Below are 15,027 nucleotides of genomic sequence, written 5' to 3'. Positions count from 1 at the left end.
CTCTGTCTGCTTATTTTTTAATCCTTCTAGGTCTTTGTTAATTGATTCTTGCATTTTCTCCATTTGGTTTTCAAGGTTTTTGATCATTTTTACTACCATTATTCTGAATTCTTTCTCAGGTTGTTTGCTTATTTCCTCCTCATTTTTTTGGACTTCTATGTTTCTAGTTTGTTCCTTCATTTGTGTAGTATTTCTCTGCCTTTTCATTATTTTTTTTTTAATTTATTGTGTTGAAGTCTTCTTTTCCCAGGCTTCAAGGAAAGTTGAATTCTTTCCTTGGAGAAGATTGGATTCTTTCTTCCTTTTGCTTTCTGTCCTACTAAGGTTGATCCAGTAGTTTGCGGAAGCTTTGTAGAGGGTGAGATTTGTGCTGAATTTTGTTTGTTTGCTTGTTTTCCCTCTGATGGGCAAGGCTGAGTGAGGTGGTAATCCTGTCTGCTATGATGGGTTTGTATTTTTGTTTTGTTTTTTTGTTTAGATGAGGTGTCCTGCACAGGATGGTACTGGTGGTTGGGTGATCCTAGGTCTTGTATTCAAGTGGTTTTGTCTGTGTGAGTTCTCACTATTTGATACTCCCTAGTTAGTTCAGTGAAAGTCACTGAGTCATGTCTGACTCATTGAAACCCCCATGGACTATACAGGCCAGAATACTAGAGGGAGTAGCCATTCCCTTCTCCAGGGGTTCTTCTCAACCCAGGGATCAAACCCAGGTCTCCTGCACTGCAGGTGGATTCTTTACCATCTGAGCCACCAGGGACACTACCAGGGTTAGTTTTCTGGTAGTCTAGGGTTTTGGGAGTCATTGCTCCCACTCCATGGTTGTAGCTATGTCACTGGATTCTTCCTCCAGGAGATAGGCCTTTCTTTCTATTCATGGGGTTCAAGATTTGAGAAGTGGCTCAGGTCGTGATTTTGTTTTTCAATTCTCAAACATTTTCCTCCAAAGGCATCAGGTTGTGGAGTGAACAGCTTGCAGTTTTTCATAAGTTAGCAAACAAGAGAAAATAGATAACTGAGATTTTAAAAAATGATAGGGAAAAATAGCTCAAAGAGTGGTGGGAGAGAGGAAGAAGGCACAAATAGATTTACTTATTAATTTCTTTGGCACCTCACAATACTCAAAGCATTAGCACATTTTATTAGATTATCTTCAAGATATTTTCACCTTAAATAAAGCCATGTTACTGTGCATCTCTAGAATTCTTAAACCTTATAGTTTATCAGGATTTCTTTTTTTTTTTTCAGATTATTTTTAAAAAATGCTATACCTAATGCTTCTACCACTCTTCTTCCTAATCACTCTCACCTCCTTAGGGGTTTTATTAGCTCCAGAATACTTTACACATATGTTAATATGTTAATATGATATAGTCTTACTCTTCCTTGTTTTCATATACCACAAATAGCTTTCTACTTGTTCTGAACCTTGCTTTTCTTCATCCAACAATGTATTCTCTATCTCTGCCATTCTATATACAGAGATATCCATACCTCTTCTTTTCAGCTACATAATATTCCAATTTGTGACTATATCATAGCAGATACTGGTTTGTTTCCAATATTTTATTATTATAAGTGACATCAGAATGTAATATAATTATGTTATTTAAGTTGACAGTATGCCTTCAGGCTAGATTCCCAGAAGCAGGATTTCTGGGCTCAAGAGTAAATGCATCTATAAATTTGTCAGCCTCTCCCAAACTTACCTCCATAAATGTTCAGTTCAGTTCAGTTGCTCAGTCATATCCGACTCTTTGTGACCCCATGAACCACAGCACGCCAGGCCTCCCTGTCCATCACCAACACCTGGAGTGCACCCAAAGCCATGTCCATTGAGTTGGTGATGCCATTCAACCATATTATCCTCTGTCATCCCCTTCTCCTCCTGCCCTCAATCTTTCCCAGCATCAGGGTCTTTTCAAATGAGTCATCTCTTTGCATCAGGTGGCCAAAGTATTGGAGTTTCAGCTTCAACATTAGTCCTATAAAAGTTGTACCACTTGTCATTTTTTCCAGAAATGTGAAACAGTGCCTGCTTCTCCACTGACCTTGTCAACAGAGCATCTTATCAACTTTTGGGGATTTTTTGCCAATCTAAAAAGTGAGAAAGGATATCCATTTTCATTTTACATATACCTCATTATGAATAAGGTTTATTATCTTTTCACATTTTTAATACCAGTGTGTTTATTTTTTCTGTGAACTGTCTGTATGAGGCTTGCTCTTTTTTTTCTATAGGGTAATTGGAGAATTTCATCTCATATATATTGTGCTCTTTATATATTATGAAGGTTAGCCCTTTTATCTGATTATGAGTTGTAATAATTTTCTCTGATTTAACATTTCTCGTTTGACTGTTTATGGGGAATTTATTTTGTTTTGTTTTTGTCTTGACAAGATATTTTCTTTTATTTTTATGTATCAAAAATTTTCAATACTTTCTTTCATGGCTTCTGAATTTTGGATAGTAGTTAGACAGACTTTTTTCCAGTCCAAAATTATTTTAAAAAATGAACCCATGCTCTTGTCTAAGACTTCTACACTTTCCCTTTTTGCATTTAAATCCTTATTTAACTTGATGTGTAATACAAATGACCCAACTTTGTCTTTTTCGCAGTTACTTGTTCCAAAAGTATTTATTAAAATAGTTCAATTTTACTCCACTGATCTGCATTACCATCTTTATTATAACCTGTATTCCCATGTATATTTGAGTCTATTTATATGCTTTCTATTCTGTTTCTTCATTGGTCTCTCTGTCTTTTATGGGCTTCCTGGGTGGCTCAATGTTAAAGAATCCACCTGCAATGCAGGAGACATAGAGACACAGGTTCAATCACTGGGTTGGGAAAATCCCCTGGAGAAGGAAATGGCAACCCACTCCAGTATCCTTGCCTGGAAAATCCCACGGTTAGAGGAACCTTGAGGGCTACAGTGCATGGGGTCACAAAAGTTGGACATGACTGAGTGACTAAACAGCAGACGGAATTTTATATCATACTTCTCTCAATTAGAAGCAGAAATGTCAACTGATGCGGGGAATATAGCTTGCATTTCAAATTCATAAGTGTGACCATGAGTTGTTACTCTGTCTCTGCTTTTTGTAAAGTTTAGATTACCACCTAGATATTATTTGCTAGGTTTTAGTCTGGCACATATATCATTATAGATCACATTGCAACATAGAAACATTCTCTGGGAGCTTTAAGCTCTATATCACCTTTGGAGATCTTTAGGTATGTATAGGGTTTCTCTGGAACAAGCTGGTGCATAACCTCCACCTTTAGAAGTCAGAGTGTGAGTCTGTAGCCCTGTGCTGACAGTGCAATAGAGTCATCAATGTATTTTGTGTCATCTTATATATACTGGAAGGCTGGAAACATAATCTCTTCACAGGCCACTGCAGATATGGAACAAACCAAACAAAATATTCTCAACACAACATAACTAGCTGTACCTCACACATTTCCAGTAAGCCCAGCTTGGCTCATGAATACAAACCTCTAGGTGGTTTTTCCAATAGTCATGTATGGATGTGAAATTTGGACTATAAAGAAAGCTGAGTGCCGAAGAATTGATGCTTTTGAACTGTGGTGTTGGGGAAGTCTCTTTAGAATCCCCTGGACAGCAAGGAGATCAAACCAGTCAATCCTAAAGGAAATAAGCCCTGAATATTCATTGGAAGGACTGATGCTTAACCTGAAGCTCCAATACTTTGGCCACCTGATGTGAAGAGCTGACTCACTTGAAAAGCCCCTGATGCTAGGAAAGATTGAAGGCAGGAGGAGAAGGGGATGACAGGATGAGATGGTTGGATGGCATCACTGACTCAATGGACATGAGTTTGAACAAACTCCGAGAATTAGTAATAGACAGGGAAGCCTGGCGTGCTGCAGTCCATGGAATCACAAAGAGTTGGATGCAACTGAATGACTGAACTGAACTGACATGGAAATAAGCCTATCAGCTTCCAGAATGTGGGCTCATGGTCACAGGGGAAAAAATGCTTTCATCAATTTGACAGATAAATAAACGATGACTGCCATTATTATTTTGGGGCATCTGTCCAAAGATTTATAATTATTGCCATTGATAGAAAAAATCAGTGACAAAAGTGTGGAAGCATTGTCTGTATTTTTTCGTGTTTGTTTAAACATCTTTGACTTGCCAATAACAATTACAGATTATCAGCTTGGTGTTAAACACCTCTGCCCTCCAGTTTCTTATATTGAGAACTTACTGAGTCGTCTTTGGTGTCTTAAAAGTCTTCTGACTTCAGAGCTTTTCAGATTTAGAAGAGTTTTTCTGTTAAGTACTCACTCTAAAGTCGAAACAGTATAATTCATTGTAAAAAGTAAAATCGCTGATTCATGTTGAGGTTTGACAGAAAACAGCAAAATTCTGTAAAGCAATTATCCTTCAATAAAAAATAGATATATTAAAAAAAATATAATCAGTTTTGTGAACGCTAAACTTGCTTTTCTGAAACATCCAAATCTGTAAGCACAAAAGATGCACTTAAGTGCTGACTGCTAATAGTGTCAGTGAAAGTCATCCAGTTGTGTCTGACTCTTTGTGACCCCATGGACTGTAGTCCACCAGACTTCTCTGTCCGTGGGATTCTCCAGGCAAGAACACTTGAGTAGGTAGCCAGTCCCTTCTCCAGCAGATTTTCCCAACCCAGTGATCGAACCCGGGTCTCCTGCATTGCAGGCAGATTCTTTATCACTGAGCCACCAGGGAAGTAGAAATGATTTTAAACAGGATTGCAAAAGTTACTCATACTTATTGAATCCAAATGTAAGAGGCTATCTATAAATAAATCATTTTCTAGGACAACAAATATGGCTCAAGTTAAACATGAAATAAAGAAATTGGTATCTTTGCCTATGTTTCTGCTGTTTCTCAGTCTTTTTCCTGTTGTCAACAGCAGATCATTTTTTAAAATTTATTTATTTTAATTGGGGGCTAATTACTTTACAACATTGGGGTGGTTTTTGCCATACATTGACATGAATCAGTCATGGTGTACACGTGTTCCCCATCCTGAACCCCCCTCCCTCCTCCCTCCCCATCCCATCCCTCAGGGTCAACCCAGTGCACCAGCCCTGCCTTGTCTCATGCGTTGAACCTGGACTGGTGATCTGTTTCACATATGATAATGTTTCAGTGCTATTCTCTCAAATCATCCCATCCTCGCCCTCTCCCACAGAGTCCAAAAGACTGTTCTTTACATCTGTATCTCTTGCTGTCTCACATATAGGGTCATCATTACCAGCTTTCTACATTCCACATATATGTGTGAGTATACTGTATTGGTGTTTTTCATTCTGACTTACTTCACTCTGTATAATAGGCTCCAGTTTCATCCACCTCATTAGAACTGATTCAAATGTATTCTTTTTAATGGCTGAGTAATATTCCATTGTGTATATGTACCACGGCTTTCTTATCCATTTGTCTGCCCAGTGGACATCTAGGTTGCTTCCATGTCCTGGCTATTATAAACAGTGTTGCAGTGAACATTGGGGTACATGTGTCTCTTTCAATTCTTGTTTCCTCAGTGTGTATGCCCAGCAGTGGGATTGCTGGGTTGTATGGCAGTTCTATTTAGTTTTTTTAAGGAATCTCCACACTGTTCTCCATAGTGGCTGTACTAGTCTGCATTCCCACCAACAGTGTAAGACAGTTCTCTTTTCTCCACACCCTCTCCAGCATTTATTGCTTGTAGACTTTTGGATCACAGCTATTCTGACTGGCTTGAGACGGTACCACATTGTGGTTTTGATTTGCATTTCTCTGATAATGAGTGATGCTGAGCATCTTTTCATGTGTTTGTTAGCCATCTGTATGTCTTCTTTGGAGATATGTGTTTAGTTCTTTGGCCCATTTTTTGATTGGGTCATTTATTTTTCTGGAACTGAGCTATAGGAGTTGCTTATATATTTTTGAGATCATTTCTTTGTCAGTTGCTTCATTTGCTATTATTTCCTCCCATTCTGAAGGCTGTCTTTTCACCTTGCTTATAGTTCCCTTCATTGTGCAAAAGCTTTTAAGTTTAATTAGGTCCCATTTATTTATTTTTGCTTTTATTTCCATTATTCTGGGAGGTGGGTCATAGAGGATCCTGCTGTGATGTATGTTGGAGAGTGTTTTGCCTATGTTTCCCTCTAGGAGTTTTATATTTCTGGTCTTATGTTTAGATCTTTAATCCATTTTGAGTTTATTTTTGTGTATGGTTTTAGAAAGTGTTCTAGTTTCATTCTTTTACAAGTGGTTGACCAGTTTTCCCAGCACCACTTGTTAAAGAGATTGTCTTTTTTTCATTGTATATTCTTGCATCCTTTGTCAAAGATAAGGTGTCCATAGGTGCATGGATTTATCTCTTGGCTTTCTATAGTTGTAATCTGTAAATATGTTTCTTTTAAATTGTGGGTAGAAAATTGTTCAACATTTCAGAAACTACACCTCTCAAATTCTTATTGATGTCTGAGTGTTCAAGAACTCTTAAGAAAAACTAGCCTGGGAATAAATAGCTAAGCTCTGATTTATAAATCATGGGCAACAGAATAATGGCTCTCTTTTAAAATGATAGTCAAAAAGCCCTATTTACATTTTTAAAATGAAAGCTTACCCCTTTCTTCTGAGATCAAGTAGAGATGGCATTATCCTCATTTTGCAGATGCATAAACAAGTTCAGGAAAGGTAAAAAATGTGCCGACCACTAAGAAATACACAACTGCTAGGTAGTGTGGCAAGTTAGAGTTCAAAGTAAATCACTGAGGAATGAGGAGGGAGATGAGAGACCAATTGAGAAATCATAGAATTAAAAATTAAATGGAAACTGGTCATCTTAACAACCCAGTAACGTAACAAAATACCTCTAGAAATTACTTCCAGAAGCATTTTCTAATATTTGAATATGTAGGAAAGTAGAGAATTTTCCATACCATAATTAGTTAATTTTTATTTATAGTTCTTAATAATATGATAGCAATATGGAAAATTAATGTTTGAAACTCTTCTTTTTTAGAGAGGGGACCGAATTTAGTGTGCAGGTGACTTGTACTAAACAATGGGAGCAAGGGACTTTTCCTCATGTGTTAAGGGTAAGGATTCTATTGTATCACCAAGTGCATCTGATTTACAAAACAAAAGAATAGTAGAACTTTTAAAAAATGTTATATAATCTAAGCTAAATGACCTTATTACAAGTGGGAGATTTGAGGTCTAGAAAATGAAGTTACTGACGTAGACCTGGGTTTTGTTCAGTATGTCATGACTTCAATGTCTGATTTGTTTTCCTTAATATTTTCCATATCTTTTCATCGTGTGTGCTCAGTCATGTTCGATTCTTTGCTACCCCATGGGCTGTACCCCACCAGGCTCCTCTGTCCATCGAATTTTCCAGGCAAGAATATTGGGGTGGATTGCCATTTCCTTTTCCAGGGAATCTTCCCAATCAGAGATCAGGCAGATTCTTTACCACCGAACCATCTGGGAAGCCTGTATCTTTTCTTTAGGCAGTGGCTTAATGTAGGACAAAGAGTGGCCTCTTAGTAGCTCCTAATGTACAGATGATGTATTTCATTATAAATGTGGTTAACTAAGTTAAAATTTTACCTAGACCATAAAGTCCTATGAAAGAAAAATGTTCCATACTACATTGTCTGGGCAGCTGGTGATGTAACAACTTGTAAAAACTGGCACAAGGACTGACCTTTTGAAGAAATGATGAGAGAGACCAAAGTCACTCTTTCACTACCTTCCTAAACACTGTTCTGTTACCTTCTAAGCCTAGAAATTATCTGACAATCATCATCATTTTGGAGAAAAATTCTGTCCAGACGGTTGTAAACTAAAGTTAACAGACAATGAAAGAATGGCTGGTCTGAGTATATACCTCCCTCTGTATATGGGTGCACCATTCTAATCATTCATTGACCCTCGAAGACAGAGAACTCCTTACCATCTAAAGGAATGGGAATGCTTCCAAAGTGATGAAGTGTCAAGCAATATGATTTGGTTCAGACCCACAAATGTTTGTTGAAGCCCTGATGTGTTTCAAGTTAGATATACAGAGACAAACATAACATGGCATCTACTTTGTGCATACATGCTAAGTCTTTCCGTCGTGTCTGACTCTTTACAACCCCAAGGACTGTAGCCCATCAGGCTCCTCTGTCCATGGGATTCTCCAGGCAATACTACTGGAGCAGATTGCCATGCTCTTCCCCAGGGGATCTTCCTGACCCAGGGATTGAACCTGTGTCTCTTATGTCTCCTGAATTGGCAGGCAGGTTCTTTACCACTAGCGCCACCTGGGAAGCTGGCATCTACTTTAGCACTGATACACTGCAGGGAGGCACTGTGACTTGCTCCCCTCTAGTCATATCACAGTTGGAGAAGGAAATGGCAACCCACTCCAGTGTTCTTGCCTGGAGAATCCCAGGGACAGGGGAGCCTTGTGGGCTGCTGTCTATGGGGTCACACAGATTCTTTACCACTTAAGCACAGAGTCGGACACGACTGAAGTGACTTAGCAGCAGCAGCAGCAGCAGCAGTCATATCACAATTAGTAGACAAGAAAATCATCAAATCTACTGGGAAAGAGTAGTTTAAAAAAGGATAAGGCCTAAAGGCATGGAACCAAATTATGGCTCTGCCACTTTTCAGCTGTATTACTTGGTAAACTTTCCTAATCTTGATGAGCGTCTTAGCTATGGTGACTGCATTTTCTGGTCCCAGCAGTCCTGGTTCATATCTGTTGTCATATCTTTGTCCTGTTTCTCCCTCTCAACAGTTTTTCATCATTTATGTTCATTTTTGATCACCTTAAATCTTATTTCATCTTTAAAAACTGGACTAATCATGCCAACATCAGAAGTGATTGTAAGAATTAAACAAACAAAAAAAAATGCCTAGATGTATATGAATGGAGGGCTTCCCTGGTGACTGAGATTAAAGAATCTGCCTGCAACACAGCAGACTCAGTTTCAATTCTTGGATTGGGAAGATCCCGGAGAAGGGAACAGCTACCCACTCCAGTATTCTTGCCTGGAGAATTCCATGGAATTTTTAAAAACAAGAAATATAATAAATGAATATAAGATTACTGGAGAATGGAGGTTTAATTGCTTTTTTAAGATATATCATCTTTAGCATATGTGCAAGCTTATTCCCTGATCCTGGATTTATTTTTCATAGTATGAACTTAATATACTAACGGTTTTTACCACTATCTATACATGGCAGGAAAACATCCCATTTCCCAGTAAATATACTTCAGGTATCCAATGATGCCGATTTTATTTTTTTATGTATTTTAAAGTCATTTAAGATATAAGAAATATAGCAATGTGAATTACATTTTTTGGGGTAAAATCCAATGAGTTTTGTGATCATTTATTTCTTTCTCCTCCGAAAGAAGGTAGGTAGCCTTTAATGTTCTCTCTGAATCACCTATAAAAAAGCATAGGCCTCACTTCTTAAGCTGTAGAACCCTAGAGGATTATTCTCTGAAAATAACAGCTTATGTAAATAACTACACAAAATAATATGACTTAGAAAAGAAGACCCAAGATGACCCTTTAATTAACCAACATTAGGACTCAAAGCTCCTGGAGTCTTGGGGGTTTTTCATTTCAATACTTAGCTAAACAGGTTCAGATTATGAAATAGCCTAAACAAACTCAGCATTGATATTGTTTATGAAAAGTGGAAAAATAAGTACAAAATTGGTATGTATCCTTCTAAAAAGACAGCCTTAAAATATTCACTTAGATGAAAGTCAAAATGGGCCCCTCATCTTTCTGACCTGTGTAGCAATAACCTGGGTTTATGACTTAACCTGCCTACCTCAAGAAGTGGTAATAACAGCCGTTCTTTTCTGTGGAAAAAGTGCCTGTAACCATGTCATCCTCTGATAAATCATACCAATTGCATCTTATTGTGTAACCAATGGTTCAATTAACTCACATCACCACTCAATTTATCAAATTAAAAAGGAAGGGCTTTGTGTGTTCTAATAATTGTTTCATTAACATAAAACTAGTTAAGAACCAGGAAGCTTCAGATCTCGACGCATGTTGCCTTTACGCAGTTTTGTTTTGATTTGCTCTGATGGTTGTACACTGACATAGCTCGTGTCTTCTATTAGTTGTCATGATTATTCTTTTGTATGGCTATTGAATGTGGCAGGACTTTGCAGAAGACAAACACAGTATGATAGAACAAAATGGTAACCGTGATTTTGAAAGTCTGGGCATGTATTTATGCATTCTAAAAACTTTAAAATGAGCATTGGTATCAGTTCAGTAGGGGAGTGTGGTCTTTATGAAAGAGCTATGTTAGAATAATATATTCAAAGATTTTTAAGTTTTGAGAGCAAGGAATTTTATAGTAAATTTGAAATGATTCTTAAAACATTTGTCTCAGCAGAATAAACAGCAATTTTATTATCCCATTTCACATAAATGTATCAAGTTGAAGAAATACTTGAGAGGTATTGTCCAATAAAAAGTAATTTTGGAAATTTTAAGTCAGGTGATTAGAGAAGTCACCCATATCTCAGTCATCTCATAATTATCTCTTCCAAAAAGAATGGCACAAATGAATATTTAAACCAGTGTGCTGATCATAATGCAGTAATAATAACTAATTTGTCCCACTATATAACAATTTACACAACTCTTTCACATTATTTTAATCTTATAATAACCATGTAAATTAAAAAATCATCACTCCTACTTTGTGGATGTAGGAACTGAGGTTTCGAGGGGTTACATTACCCATGTTGAGTTGCTCAGCTATGTTAAAACAAAGGTATATACAATCTAGTTAAAGACAATACCCTTGGAATCAGAAAACCGGCTTTGATGCTTATCGATTGAGAAGTCTTGGTTGATTCATTTAAAATCTCTGCTACATTTCTCACCTCTAAAGTAAGGGTCCTGCCACCTGGCATAACGATTGTGTTAGATGAAATGTGTGAGTGAAAGCACTTGGTATGTTGCACACACACTCAGTAAATACTGTCTATATTTGATGCCTTGGAGTGATGCCTTGTTGCCTTCCTTATTCATTTTACCCACTACCAAATGGGGCTTCCCTGGTGACTAGGATGGTAAAGAATCTGCCTGCAATTCTGGAGACTCAGGAGATACCTTTTAATCCCTGGGTTGGGAAGATCTTCTGGAGAAAGGAGTGGCAACCTCATTCCAATATTCTTGCCTGGAGAATCCCAGGGACAGAGGAGCCTGGTGGGCTCCAGTCCATGGGGTTGCAAAGAGTCGAACATGACTGAGTGACTAACACTTTCACACTTTCACCACCAAAAGGACCTGGACATTTGGATCATGCTTCTGGTAATGTTCAGAGCTGATTCTATGCTGATCTTTGTCCTTTTCATTCCTAAGAGTGAGTTTTCACATTTCTATCCAGGGAAATAATGGAGAACGTTACTTTTGACCCTTTCTACCAGTGTGTGTGTGTGCTCAGGCACTTCAGTGGCGTCTGACTCTTTCTGACCCTGTGGATTATAGCTCACCAGTTCCTCTGTCCATGGGATTCTCTAATCAAGAATACTGGAGTGGGTTGTTGTGCCCCCATCCAGGGGATCGTCCTGATCCAGGGATCAAACTCAAATCTCTTGCATCTCCTTCATTGCAGGAGGATGGTTTACCCGCTGAACCACCCAGGAAGCCCACTGGAGAAACCATGAACTCAAGATTCCTTATAATAAATTAATCACCTTCTTACCTTATTGGTTGTTATTTAGAATTCTTCTCATGGCAGCCCTGTATTTGAAATCATTTTATCATTGTTATCTCAGTCTTGATGACTCTGAGTTTTCAGGCTAATTTCAACTCTCCTCCCTATTTCTTTTCCTGAATCCAATTAGGTGCAAAATCTTATCCTGACAATTTCAGCTTCAAATTGCCTCTCACATCCTTTTCTTTCCTTTGTTTCCAATTTCCAACTCTGATTTAGGCTGTTTGGCTACACAGTTGGACTAATGCTAAAACCTTTCAATTTGTTATCCCACCTCCTACTAGTCTCTGTTATCAGCCTTATCATGTTTGTTTCTAAATTAACCTTCTAAAATAGTATTTTAATCATGTCGTGTCTGACTCTTAGTGACCCCGTGGACTGCAGCCTACCAGGCTCCTGCATCCATGGGATTTTCCAGGCAAGAGCACTGGAGTGGGGTGCCATTGCCTTCTCCGATAACAACTCTACTCTGATAAAAATTAATTTTTAAAAAAATATTCTATAAAAAATACTACAAAGTCAGTAATGAAAAAGACCCACCACCATATTTTAATCTCTGGCTTTAAGACCTAGTTACAAGTTCATTGCTAAGCAACATATACAGGGATAAAATATGACTCTTCAGTGTTTAAACCTCCATTCTGGTCTAATGTACACCAATAAAGACTGACTCATCAAAAACAAATGAAAGAATGTATACATATGTATAACCAAATCACTCTGCTGTACAGCAGAAATTAACACAACATTGTAAATCAACTACACTTCAATAAAAGGAATTTTTAAAAAATGAACCCTTATTTATTGTGACCAAAGCATCTATAATATCAGAGAAGATATCAGATGCATCCCAGTGTTTCCATAAGTAGTGACTTGCTCCTTCCAGGGTTACTGCAGAATCACATCCTTGGTGGAAACATTTCTAGTAGCTCTATAAAGATAATTTTTTAATAATTTTAAAGCCTGCATGTTTGAAAGTATTTTGACAAGTTTTGAAGGCTGTGCAGTTAGTCTGAATGTGCCATTTCCTTCACATCTCTCAAGTGGGAAATCACTAGAGATCTAACCAGTGATTTAGGGCTCATCCGTGCTGGAGAGAAGCTTCAATGGTTCATTAATGAAGGCTGATTCCCACTCCTGCTGCCTTTGATTCTGATTTTAACATAGGCTTCCTATCTGTGTGGCTGTCACAGGCATCACACAAGCACAGAGACGGCAGTTGAGAAACCAGAAAGTTATTTTTCAATTACATATAGGCAGCCTCACTCATTATACAAAAAAATAAATTACTACTGCTACTACTAATAAAATAATGTAACCTTCTCATATCACCCAAGTGACTCGGATGTATTGTTTCTAAGTCATTGTCAGTATATGAACCTGTGCTCTAGAGCCCGGGAGCTGCAACTACTGAAACCCACGTGCCCTAGGGCCCTTGTTCTGCAGGAGAAGCCAGCACAATGCAAAGCCTGCGCACCACAGCTGGAGAGTAGGCCCATTCTCCTCAACTAGAGCAAAGCCCTCCAAGTAACGAAGACCCAGTACTGCCAATAAGTGAATAAATAAATACAATTATATTGAAAAGTGGTGAAATCTGAATAATTTTTGTAGTCTAGTTAATAGTATTTCCCCAAAGTTAATGTCTAAGTTTTGAGAAATAGATCATGTTAACTAGTGCGTTGGGGTTTCCCTGGTGACTTTGCCTGTAGTGCAGGAGATGCAGGAGACTTGGGGTCAATCCCTCTGTCAGGAAGATTCCCTGGAGGAGGAAACAGCTACCCACTCCAGTGTTTTTTGCTGGGAAAATCCCATAGACAGAGGAGCCTAGTGTGCTGCAGTTCATGGGGTCACAAAGAGTTGTACACGACTGAGTAACTGAGTGCAGAAACACACACACACACACACACACACACACACACAAGTAATGTGTTAACATGAGAGAAAACTAGATGAAGCATTGACAGGAACTCTTGTGCCATCTTTGTAACTTTTCTCCAAATCTAAAATTATTCCAAAATAAAAAAGTGACCAAAAGAGAGTTGAGAGAGATGGCAAAGATGGTACTTCTTGATTTCTCTGCAGCTGTTGGGTTGTTGTTAAAAAAGAAATATAAAACCTAAAGTAAGATTAGCACTCAATAACAAATCCAAGCAACATACACAGAAATTATAATAAGAACAATTTCCATCATTGTGTAAGTAAAAGACAGCTGACTGTTAGGCCGGGTTCATATAACCACTCATTTCCAAATTTCTCTGTTCTAGATCTCAAAGAATTAAAGCAGTTGAGAGTCCACAGTGTATACTAGTCATTATTCATAACAAGCATAATGTTTGGTGAGTATTTACAAACAAGAGAAAGTATAAAACTGACCCTATATGCAACCATTAAATAAAGATGTAATGTTTGTTGTATTCAAATTCAACTAAGAAAAGAATAAACTTTACATATTACAGAAGGAAATCCCTTTTATATGATCTTTCTAAGTTTCTTAACTGCTCTATGCTTCAGTTCCTTCATCTAAAGTCCCCAAAATCAGAGCTGATAATAAAAACGAAAAGATTAAATGAAATAATGGAGAATCATTCCTTAGAGTAAGCATTCAGTGACATTTTATAAGAGTTTCCTTATCACTTAGAATCCCAGTGCTGTTGACACAAAGGCTGTCGGTAAATAGAGTTGTAGATGGGAATGGGTATAAACTCTAAGGCCTAAAGCACTCTGTGTGCCTTCTAAACACCATAAAACTTCTGTTAAACAAGGGGAGTTCCACAGTGGCTCAAGCGGTAAAGAATCTGCCTGCAACGCAGGAGCCACGGGAGACAGGGGTTTGATCCCTGGGTCAGGAAGATCCGCTGGAGGAGAAAATGACAACCCACTCCAGTATTCTTGCCTGGAATTGCCTGGAGAATCCCATGGACAGAGGAGCCAGGTGGGCTACAGTCCACAGGGTCCCAAAGAGTCAGAAATGACTGAACACTCATACCTACTGTTAAACAGAAATGGCTACAGGTGGCAAGTCAATATATGTGAGTGGATGTTGCTAAGTCGCGTCAGTCGTGTTCAACTCTGTGCGACCCCATAGACGGCAGCACAATAGGCTCGCCTGTCCCTGGTCCCTGGGATTCTCCAGGCAAGAACACTGGAGTGGGTTGCCATTAGAGCTGAACAAAATTCAGCATGCCTTCCAAATGGGGATTTCCTGCTTAGTTTTCCATAATGTCTGTTTCAGCCTTAAGGTACTTAGTCAAGTTA

Source organism: Ovis aries, chromosome 10, assembly GCF_016772045.2.
Source record: "Ovis aries strain OAR_USU_Benz2616 breed Rambouillet chromosome 10, ARS-UI_Ramb_v3.0, whole genome shotgun sequence".
Lineage (NCBI taxonomy): Eukaryota > Metazoa > Chordata > Mammalia > Artiodactyla > Bovidae > Ovis > Ovis aries.
Note: the sequence above shows the minus strand (reverse complement) of the source record.